At 33.4% G+C, this 10,344-nt stretch overlaps 1 long non-coding RNA gene across 1 annotated transcript; it reads right to left on the reverse strand.

The window, feature by feature from the left end:
* Positions 1-2,081: 2,081 nt before the first annotated feature.
* Positions 2,082-9,618, reverse strand: LOC118486319. Its single transcript, XR_004878433.1, has 5 exons — positions 9,353-9,618; positions 8,530-8,763; positions 8,334-8,411; positions 8,118-8,213; positions 2,082-7,963 (listed from the first exon to the last, which is right to left on the reverse strand). It is a non-coding gene; the product is annotated as an uncharacterized LOC118486319 (long non-coding RNA).
* Positions 9,619-10,344: the final 726 nt, after the last annotated feature.

The following is a 10,344-nucleotide window of genomic DNA, read 5'->3' on the forward strand; positions in this document are numbered from 1 at the left end:
TATATATATATATATATATATATATATATAGGGGATAGTTCATTAGGGAACACTAAAAAGTGGGGAACCGGGGAACACTTTTAAAAATTCAACTTAACATGTTAAAAATCAACTTTTTCTAAAAAAATTTCAACGCTTTTCCTTATAAATACATGTAGAAACATTTTTAATAAAAAAATAAAAAACTAAAAAATATAAAAAATGTTTAAAAAAAATTTTAAAAAATATATCTTATAAAATTAACTTAACATTTTAAAAATCAATTTTTAAATTTTTTTAAACGCTTTTCCTTATAAAAATGGGTAGAAACTATTCCAATAAAATAACTCATTTTTGTAAAAAAAAAAATATTAACCCTTTATATATATATAGTGTGAGGTTCATTGGATAACACTAAAAAAGTGGGGAACCGGGGAGCACTCTTAACAATTTAACTTAACATGTTAAAAATTATTTTTTTAAAAATCTTTTTCGGCGCTTCTCCTTATATATACTTGTAGAAGAATTTAAAAAAAATTAAAAACTAAAATTATTAAAAAAACAATTAAAAAAGGCTAAAAAAAATTTCTTTAGAAAAATTATTTTTTATTCGACTATTTTCTCCTCCTTTTTTTAAAGAAAAGCGCTGAAAACTTTTTTTAAAAATTGACTTTTAACATGTTAATTTAATTCTATAAGATATAACTGTTTTTTTAACATTTTTTTTATATTTTTAGTTTCTGATTTTTTTATTAAAAATGTTTCTACTTGTATTTATATAAAAACCGCCGAAAAAAATTTAGAAAAAAAATATTTTTAACATGTTAAGTATAATTTTTAAGAGTGTTCCCCTGTTCCCCACTTTTTTAGTGTTCCCCAATAAAGCCTCCCATATATATATATATATATATATATATATATATAGGGAAGGGTTATTTTGAAAACTCAATTGCGATAAGAAAACTTTGAAAATCTTGTGTAACAATGTGTAATACTATCGAAATCAACGTATTTATTAATAAAAAATTTAGACATGTAACATACATATTTTTAAGTGTTCTTAGCCATAATATCCAAAAAGTGCCAAAGTGATTTGAAAAAACAAATCCTACATAACAGGTGTGTAACATCATCTTTAAAAACAATGTTGTTACATATGTAACACATGAAACTTTATTATCTTTAAAAATTTATCCACTCGGCGCGTTTTCAATTTTTGTTTCCTTTTTTTTGCACTCAAAATGCTCAAAAACATGTATTGTACATGGTGTATAGTTTGTACAGCCTTACCTCTACTCCGTAGTAATAGAGAGGGTGCTTTCAGTGAGACCCCCGGCTCGATTGTAGTTTTGCATCAAGCCTTAGACATAAGACATATAACAATCGGCAATTGAGACAAATGCCGATTAGTGCATGTACCCCCTTGTCTTTCAGCTATCAACGCCACTGCATGATTAACCATCCGCCTCTTTTAACGTTATTTTTACGAAATTAGTAAAATAAGCTAAATGCTAAAAACTAAAACATAAAGCTAAACCTTCCAAAAACCTAACCCCCCCACCCACCCCACCCCAAACACCTAACCCCCCCCTCCCATACCCAAGCAAAATGCTAGAAACTAAACCATAAAGCTAAACCCTCCCAAAACCTAAAAAATATAAAAAACACAATTTTTTAATATTTTTTTATAAGAAATCCCTAAATTTCGTCATAAAAAAAATTTATTGACGAAAAGTAGCTATTTTTATAAAAAAATATTAAAAAAAATTTTGTGTGTGTTTTAGATTTTTTAGGTATTCTTAGTTGTGTTCAAAATAATTCTTGCGGGTCTCACAATAAAGGTTGATTCCTAACGAATCCTTCTCCTCTATATATATATATATATATATATATATATATATATATATATAGGGTAGGGATCAAGAGTGAACCATGTTTAAATTGTGAACAAAACGAACAGATCCTGACCGTTGGATGATGAGATTTTGATTATAGGATTTAAATGGTTTTTTAATTAATAAAAAACATAAAATTGCAACTTCATAACCGTTTAGGGCATAAATGTAAAATGCAATCTCTGAAATCACATTGATTGCCGCGAAACTTTGTAATGATTAAATGTAGAAATTTGAATCACGTAATAATAGGCTACACAGTTATAGATTGTGTATAGCTTCAACCTATCAAAACCACCTTTCAACTCATAACCTCTTTCATCAAACAAAGAACAACCGTCTTCAACCTCTCTCCTTTATTGGCGATTTCTGCAACTGAGGAAAACTCAAGAAGCATCATCAAAGCAAGGTATAATTACATATTGTAGTAATCGTTCAAAGATTTTGAATGTTCCGTCTTTATACACACTAATCTTCACAACTCAAAACCTAGGGTTCAGTTTGATCTGCGTAATCAGTCGGCTCGAACTGTTTCTCTAGTGATTTTGTAATGTACAGGTGTTATTTGTTTATATGTTTAAGCCGATTACATATTTGTGTCGAGTGATTATGAGTTATCCTCCCTAGTGATCCGAAATACCTTTAATCTATAAGCTAGGGCTTAGTTTGCTTAGATTGGTGAGAAAATGTAACCGATTAGGTGTGTAGGTATTAAAACTTTAGCCTATACCATCTAGATATGTTGAATAGCAAGTGTATATACGTTATTGTTCTTCTTGCTAATTGGGGATTACGAAATCTGTTTAGTTTTTACAACATTGGGATGGTTTGTTATCTTTTTCACAAAGAAGTATTTGTGTATTTTGTCACTTTACATAGTATACAGTAGTAATTGGTATGTATTTGGGTCAGAATAGTAGAGTCTTCTACTTCTGTTTCATAGTTTTGTGAAAAAATCAATTGAAACGAGGTTGGTTTTAATTGGTGTTAACTGTCTGCTTATCTATTCTAGTTATACACATGTGTATGGGATAGTAGTACACATGTGTATACAAGTTGTTGAAACTCAAGGATTACATAGGATATGTGGCTGGGATTGGATACTGAATCTGATATACCAATACACATGTGTAAGGGGTGGAAAAAACACATGTGTATACAAGTTGTTGCAACTCAAGGATTACATAGGATATGTGGTTGGGATTGGATACTGAATCAGATATACCAATACACATGTGTAAGGGGTGGAAATACCCATGTGTTTTAATATTAACATGTCTGATAGATACATATACGTAGGTAATGGGATAGAATTTGAAACATGTTTTTTTCCCTTATCATAGAATTAAATACTTATTCTGATAATAGTTTCTGTTTAATCGTCTTTGGTTCTAATACTTTGTCATTTGATTGTTTTCCATGGTTTCTTTTAGGTGATTTAAAAAGATCAATAGGAGGACTAGTAAGTGCATATATCAGTTACCAATGAACTAAAAATATTTAAACGAGAAAGTCTTGCTTTAAAAGATGTTGATATAAACATATAGGGCGGAAAATCCAACGTATAGCTGGTAAATGGAAATCAAGATTTGTAAACAAAGCAGAAGACCCAATAATATGTTCTGATGATGAAGAAAGTAAAGTTATTGTACTTTTAATATGTTATTTGTTGGGTTAGCTAGTAGTAAAAAGGTGAACGTTTGTACGACACAATCTTCAGCAACTAACTGGCTTTTGTTTTGATTAGCTGACAAGATGAAGAAAGAAGATTGACCACGAAAAGGCAACACATGCGTTGTCTGATGATCCTTTTGAAACAAGTAGTAAAAAGAGACACCACACTAAAAGTTGTTTTGGTTTTTATTTTCTGGTTTACTGATATATATTGTTGTATAACTGTTATTTTTGTTTGACAGCGGAGAGGATAGAAGAAAAAAAGCAGTTTATATTAGAGAGAGCTGAGTACTTTCGGCGACTAAAAGAAAAATGGCGTAAAGAAGAGTGTAAGAGTAGTTAACATGCTTTGATTGTGTAAGATGTAAGAGTTACACTTAATTATGTTTTTTTGGTAACATGTAGCAGGCCATAAGAATAAAGAGTGGGAACGTGCCAACACATCAGTTGATGTAGAGTTCAACAAGAGTTATGACGATGGTAATTCAACAACAAAGAATCAGAAATGTGAGATGAGCAACGAAGGTAACTCTGTTAGAAGAGGGTTGTGTAAAAATGATACATGTTTTAGATAGCTACGGTTTTTAAAACCTGCGGTTTGGAATGTGTACTTACAATGTTTGGTGAATTACATGAACAGTTGGTAAGCCTAGAGAACAACCGGAAGATAGACCTGTACAGAACACGAAGTTACCAAATGAAGAGGACAATCAACCATTGATACGGACAGGAAGTCGAGCAAAAAGAGTGAAAAAAATAAGGTTAAGGCAATTCGGGTACCGTTCATGGAGAAATCAGAAGGTTAGCATTCAAAGATAATTGATTAGTAAACTACAAATTGATTTTAATTTCATGAATTTTTACTTAGGTGACAATAATGAAGAGACTGAAAACAAAGGTAAAAACACATGTGTATAATGAGTTTTAAGTTTTTAGTTGTGACTATCAGAAAAGGAACGGTATAATATAATCTGTAGTTTGAATCCGTTGGGTATTTTTTGGTTTATCTTAGGGAAATGTGCTGGTGAGGGTGATACAACGAATAAAAGGACAGTAGCTTCTGATGCAGGGGAAATGAAAGGTATGTACACGTTTTCGTTGAGAAAATTGAATATGTAAGGTATGTGTACTAGTTTAGCAAACCCTTACGTTTTGTTATTTTTTTAATAACAGGGGAAGCTGAATCGCGTTCAACCCTGCACAAAAAATCTGGTCGGTTAGGAAAACCAAAGAGGAGTAACAAGGATGACAGAAAAGGAGGTAATTCAGTGTTGGAAAAAAAGTTACTTTTAATAATCTGTTATTTTGTGTAATCTGTTAACCTAAAATTTGGTTCATGAATATTGAACAGATGACAAGGGAGATAAAAGAGACCGGGTGTTGGATGATTTGTTTAAGTATAAAACCCGGCATTCCAAGAAAGAAGATAAGCGCAAAAAATTGAAATCTGTAAAGCATCGAAGAGGGAAAAAAAATCATCAGCTGCCCGGGATTAGGACGCGAACGTCACCAAAGAAGTTGTGCGAAGCTATTAAGAAGATGACAACGACGCAACGGAATATTGTTTGACGGATGGGGTTTGGTAAGATTCTGAAGCTGAAGGTGGTTGTAATTAAATCTGCTTTAGGGCATTTTGTAGTCGATCGTCTAGATACCAAAAACATGGTTATCAGGTTAGGCGAACAAACAATCAAGGTTGACAAGGATTCGGTACAGAAACTGTTGGGGTTACCATGTGGGGGAATTAGGGTAAACGTTGACAACAAGGAAGCTTCTAAGCATCCGTTGATATCCCGGTGGAGAGGAAGGTTTAGCAGGAGTATCATTAGCTGCACAGACCTGGTAGGCAAAATTTCGGAGTACGAAGATGAGGACGAAGAGATGTTCCAGATGGATTTTGTGATATTGTTCATATCAACGATGGTGGGCTGCACGATGAATGGCATAGCAATGTACACATTGTTGTACATGTTTGACATGGATCATAGCTTTAAAGAGCATGATTGGTGCCAGTTTATAATCGACGCAGTGAAAGTGTGTAAAAACCATTGGAGGAGGTGTGATAAAACTCATGGTTCCGAGGACCCCTTACATTTTTAGTGGTATGTGTTACTAAGACCTTTTGTTTCTGAATTTGATGTAAAGAGGACATTTAATCAATAACGATGCTTAAGGGTGAAGGTGCAATGCAAACAAGGCATGCGCTTCGACAATACACATGTGTATTTTTTCAGTAATACATATGTGTATACAGTATACCCATATACGTGTCCCGAGCAACAGTTATTATCATTGTACATACTTTCTTCTTTATTGTTATTGCGAACCCACTAGTTACTAGCATAGCTAAGATGAACTACTTTGTTGTTGTTTTTGTAGTTGCTATACCTGGTCCGAACCAGGTCCGTTGGTTTTGATGATGAAATAACGGAGCCACCAATATCTTACTGGAACACTGAAAGGATAAGTCAGAGACAACAAATGGAGATAAAGAATGGAGGATTAGGGACTGTTTCTGTGAAGGAGCTGTTTGACGATGATAATGAATATGATACGGAAAGTGAGGAAGAGGTAGTGGATATAACGCGTAATGATGAAGGGATGACAACTGAGAATGATGTTAGATATGAGATGAAGGTAAGTGTTACATATTGGTGATTCTATGTTGTTTTCCCATCAACATAGAATGGTCCTGATTAATTAGTATATGTCATTGATTCTTTCGAATGTCAGGCATACATATCTAGTATCAATGCAATGTGTGATGAAGCAGAAGCTGTGAAAGGCAAGTTAGACCGAGCAATATCAAAGTTTGCACGCTGTTATCCGGATACTATGGAGGTTTTAGAAGCTGCGGAACGATACAAAGCATTATTCAACAAGAGTTTTGATGCGGAGGCCAAATCAACTGTGGAGAAATCTGCTGTTTGTACCAACCAAAAGGGAAATAACGATACAGGTATGAATTGTGTAATGTCATAATCCAATAACACTGACTGATTACGTATAATTGTTTGGGGTTAATGTTGTGTAGACATCACTGTTTTTTTAAATGTATGTTTGTAGGTGTAAGCCTAAAAAGAAACCAAGAGTGCAACACACCTGGAGATGACGACTCAGGCATCTTCTCAACCCCGCATGTTGTATCAGCGTGGACCCAAACTGCGGTTCAGCTAGCCGACATTATTGAATATATTGCAACTGGAAAGCTAGATGATGAAGGCGTGCCGGTGAATGATATCCGGACTGATAACAAAAGACCTTCATCGAGCCGCGGGACTGCACAAGATTTCCCGTCCCCAGAAGTGCGGGATATAAAGAAAACTCGACCACAAACAAATGAAGTCAACAAAGGGAAACGAAAGAGAATACCTAAAATAGCTGCATTCGGGAGATCGCCTTGGCTGGAGAGAGCAGTCAATATCTCCAAGGCTATCACAAGGGAAGAAAACATAGTTTGGGAATGCGTCCTTGAGGGTGCAATTGATACACAGTGAGTTTCTAATATTATTTTACAATACATATGTGAATATCTTTTGGTTAACTAGTTTTTATATCCAACACGAAGGGTGGCAAAGCCAAGGGAAGATAGGAAAAAAGACGAAGATAAAGAGGATGAAAGGTATGTATTTAATACGTCATCTATTATAAGGCATCAGTTTTGAATTAGAGAATTAGATAGTAAACCGTTGAATACTACATAATTATGTTCACGTTGTTTCCTTTCTTTATGGGTCACGCAGACCTTTGGCTGAATTGATAAAGGAAAAAAGAAGTAAAGCTAAATCTAACCGGGATAGAAAGGAAGAAAATGAGGTCCGAAGAACTATGGCGTAAGTGCTTAACTCAAATGTACAAAGGTTGGTGCACTTAACGTATATGAATATGTGTATTCTAATTTTTTGTTTGCAACACGGATGTGTACAAGAATGATATATTCTGCACTGCCTATGGAACACATCTGATGCACTTTCATATATTGGATCTACTACCAAATGTTTGGCTGAGCACGGGCATCATTAACTATTGGGCATCTATGCTTAATCATGACGAAGTCAAAAGACGAGAGTTTACAATGCCAAGGCTGCTTTGTCATACCACCCTTTTTGTAAGAATATTTTATAACACTACTCATATCTTGGAATAGCGTTCTCTACGTAATTAGAATATCGGATACATTAGTTTAATATTATTTTTTCCTGTTTGTTTCTAACACTAGACTGAGGAAATGCTGACCAAATCAAGTTATGATGACAACAAACGCTTAGATATGTTTACTAGTGCCTTGAGGGTTGTGTTGGAGGAAAAGGAGGAGTTAATGGACCTGAAAGAATACAGGAACCTTATTTTCCCAATTCTTGACCGTGGACACTGAGTTACCAAATCAGCTAGTCCGTCGGGCTGCTCGTTTGCATCTGTAATAACAGTACCCTCAGTCAAAAGTTTAAATTCATAAGTATTGTTAAAAAAAAATACACAACAAAAAAAATATGAATACTACAAATACGTAACTTCAATTCAGCGACACACATATACTAACTTGTATAAACAAATGTTTAAAACTTATACCTTGATGATTATCTTCTTCTGGTTCAGCGCTTTGAGGTATTAACAACTTGGCAGCAATGTTGGGCTGATCGATCGTCTCTGACATACGGGTACCCTCTATCGAAAATAATAAAACTTAAATGTTAGTTAAACGAATCAATAGACTATACAGTCATGTATTAAAATTACAACGACATTTGATACAGAATTGTATAAACAATTGTTTCAATATTATACCTTCATGACGATCTACTGCTTGATCATTACTCCGAGGAACTAACAAATTGGCTCGAGCATCAAGATGATCGTTCGTATCTGTCGAAAACTATAAATCTTAGGGTTTATAGAAACTAAACCAAACAACACACAGCTATGTAATCTATTATCCGACACTTGAATCAAACTTGTATACACAGATTTCTTATGAATATACCATGATGTTGTTCTCCCGGTCGTTGAGCGGTCTCATGAATTAGCAAATTCGCAGAAATAATATTCTGATCGGTCGAATGTGTCATGATTGCTGAATTGCCTGTTGATATTCTGAAGAACGAATACGAATTGAATGATGGTGATGAAGAACGAACAGGAAGAGTTGGCGCAGATTATGATCGATATAAATTTGAAATTGGCCATCATGTTGAATCGTGGGTGGTTTTATCAATAACTGCCATGAATAATTTAAAAAAGAAAATTATATATAAAATTAAAGATGTTAAAAGACGATCCTATCCTTATGTTAGATTTAAGAAGATCTAGGGCCAAGATTTGTTCGTTTTGTTCATTACTTATAAAGGGTTCACAAAAGAACCTAAACCTATATATATATATATATATATATATACAGGAAAATAGAGAGAACTCCATTTAAACTTTTTTTTCAATACATTTTATATATTAATAAAATTTATGGATCTAAAAAAATAATATGAATACATGTATGAAAAGTTTAGGTATGCATAAAAAAGTCAGGTGATTAAATATTTTTCATTTTTTACGGTTTACAACGCATTTGTTTTATGTGCATATAAGTTTTTTTTATTTTTTTTATTTCTGTAAATATCATTAACTTATAAAAACATCAACAAAAAAGTTATTTCTGTAAATATCACTAACATATAAAAATATCAACAAAAATATTATTTTAAAGTTTAAATAGAGTCCAAATGACCTTTCTTAACTCAAACTGATTCTAGGATCCATATATAGTGCGTCTTTGGTGTGTGCACGAGTATATATAATATGACGATGTTTACCTTCAAATGAACAAGAACGCAGCACCTTCCTAACTTCAGCAACAAAAAGTTTGATTGACGTTAAAAAGCTCATCTTTCCTTGTGATTTGAGCATCTGGAGAGATTCATCGAACTTTAGCATTTTAATTGGAGCCAAAATAAAAAAACAAGCACATGAAGGAGAGAAGGATATGTTGAAGTTCTACACAAGGTGAAAAGATACAGAAATGAGAGAAGGATATGTTGAACTTCTAAGCTAAGAAAGGATAAGATCGAGGGCAAGATAGGAGAACTAAGAATATGTTGCAAATGAATTTGCGTTGTGACAAAAATAATGAAACAAAACAAAAAAGCTATCATTTTTGTGCATAACCTAAAAATAGCTAGTTTAATTTATAACTTTCAATGCCAAACAAATTGTGCATAACCTAAAAATAGCTGGTTTAATTTATAGCATTCATTGCTAAAGAATATATATATATATCAGAACATATAAAAATAAGGGTTGTGTTAAATAAACCCACAAGTCAACTTTTTTATATAATTTTCTGGTGGCACATATACCAATTAAAAGTCAATTGACTTTTTTTTAATTATCCTTAGACCACCCGTAGTGGGCGTGGTTTTTTTTCAAAATCTTCCACCAAACACGCCCAATCTCGCCTGATTCCACCCTCCTCGGCGTTATATGGCGTTTTTTTTTCGAAAAAAATTGGTGCAGCGTGGTTTAAATCACGCCAAATGGGGAAGAATTGATCAATCACATTTGAGCTTCCATTTGGTGCCCGATAAGATTTTTAAATGTTTTTTATTTTATTTTATTATAAAACATAATGCCCCACAATCCCCACATCCCCACTACACCAGTAGACCCTTTTGTAAAAACGACCAATAATGTCCCATTGCTGACTGGGCTGGCACATGACGCAAAACGCTCAAGGGTTGATCATGCCCACTACGCATTGTCTTTTGACACCCTATTCTACGTCTACTTTTTAATAAATGCAACCATT

Source organism: Helianthus annuus, chromosome 14, assembly GCF_002127325.2.
Source record: "Helianthus annuus cultivar XRQ/B chromosome 14, HanXRQr2.0-SUNRISE, whole genome shotgun sequence".
NCBI lineage: Eukaryota > Viridiplantae > Streptophyta > Magnoliopsida > Asterales > Asteraceae > Helianthus > Helianthus annuus.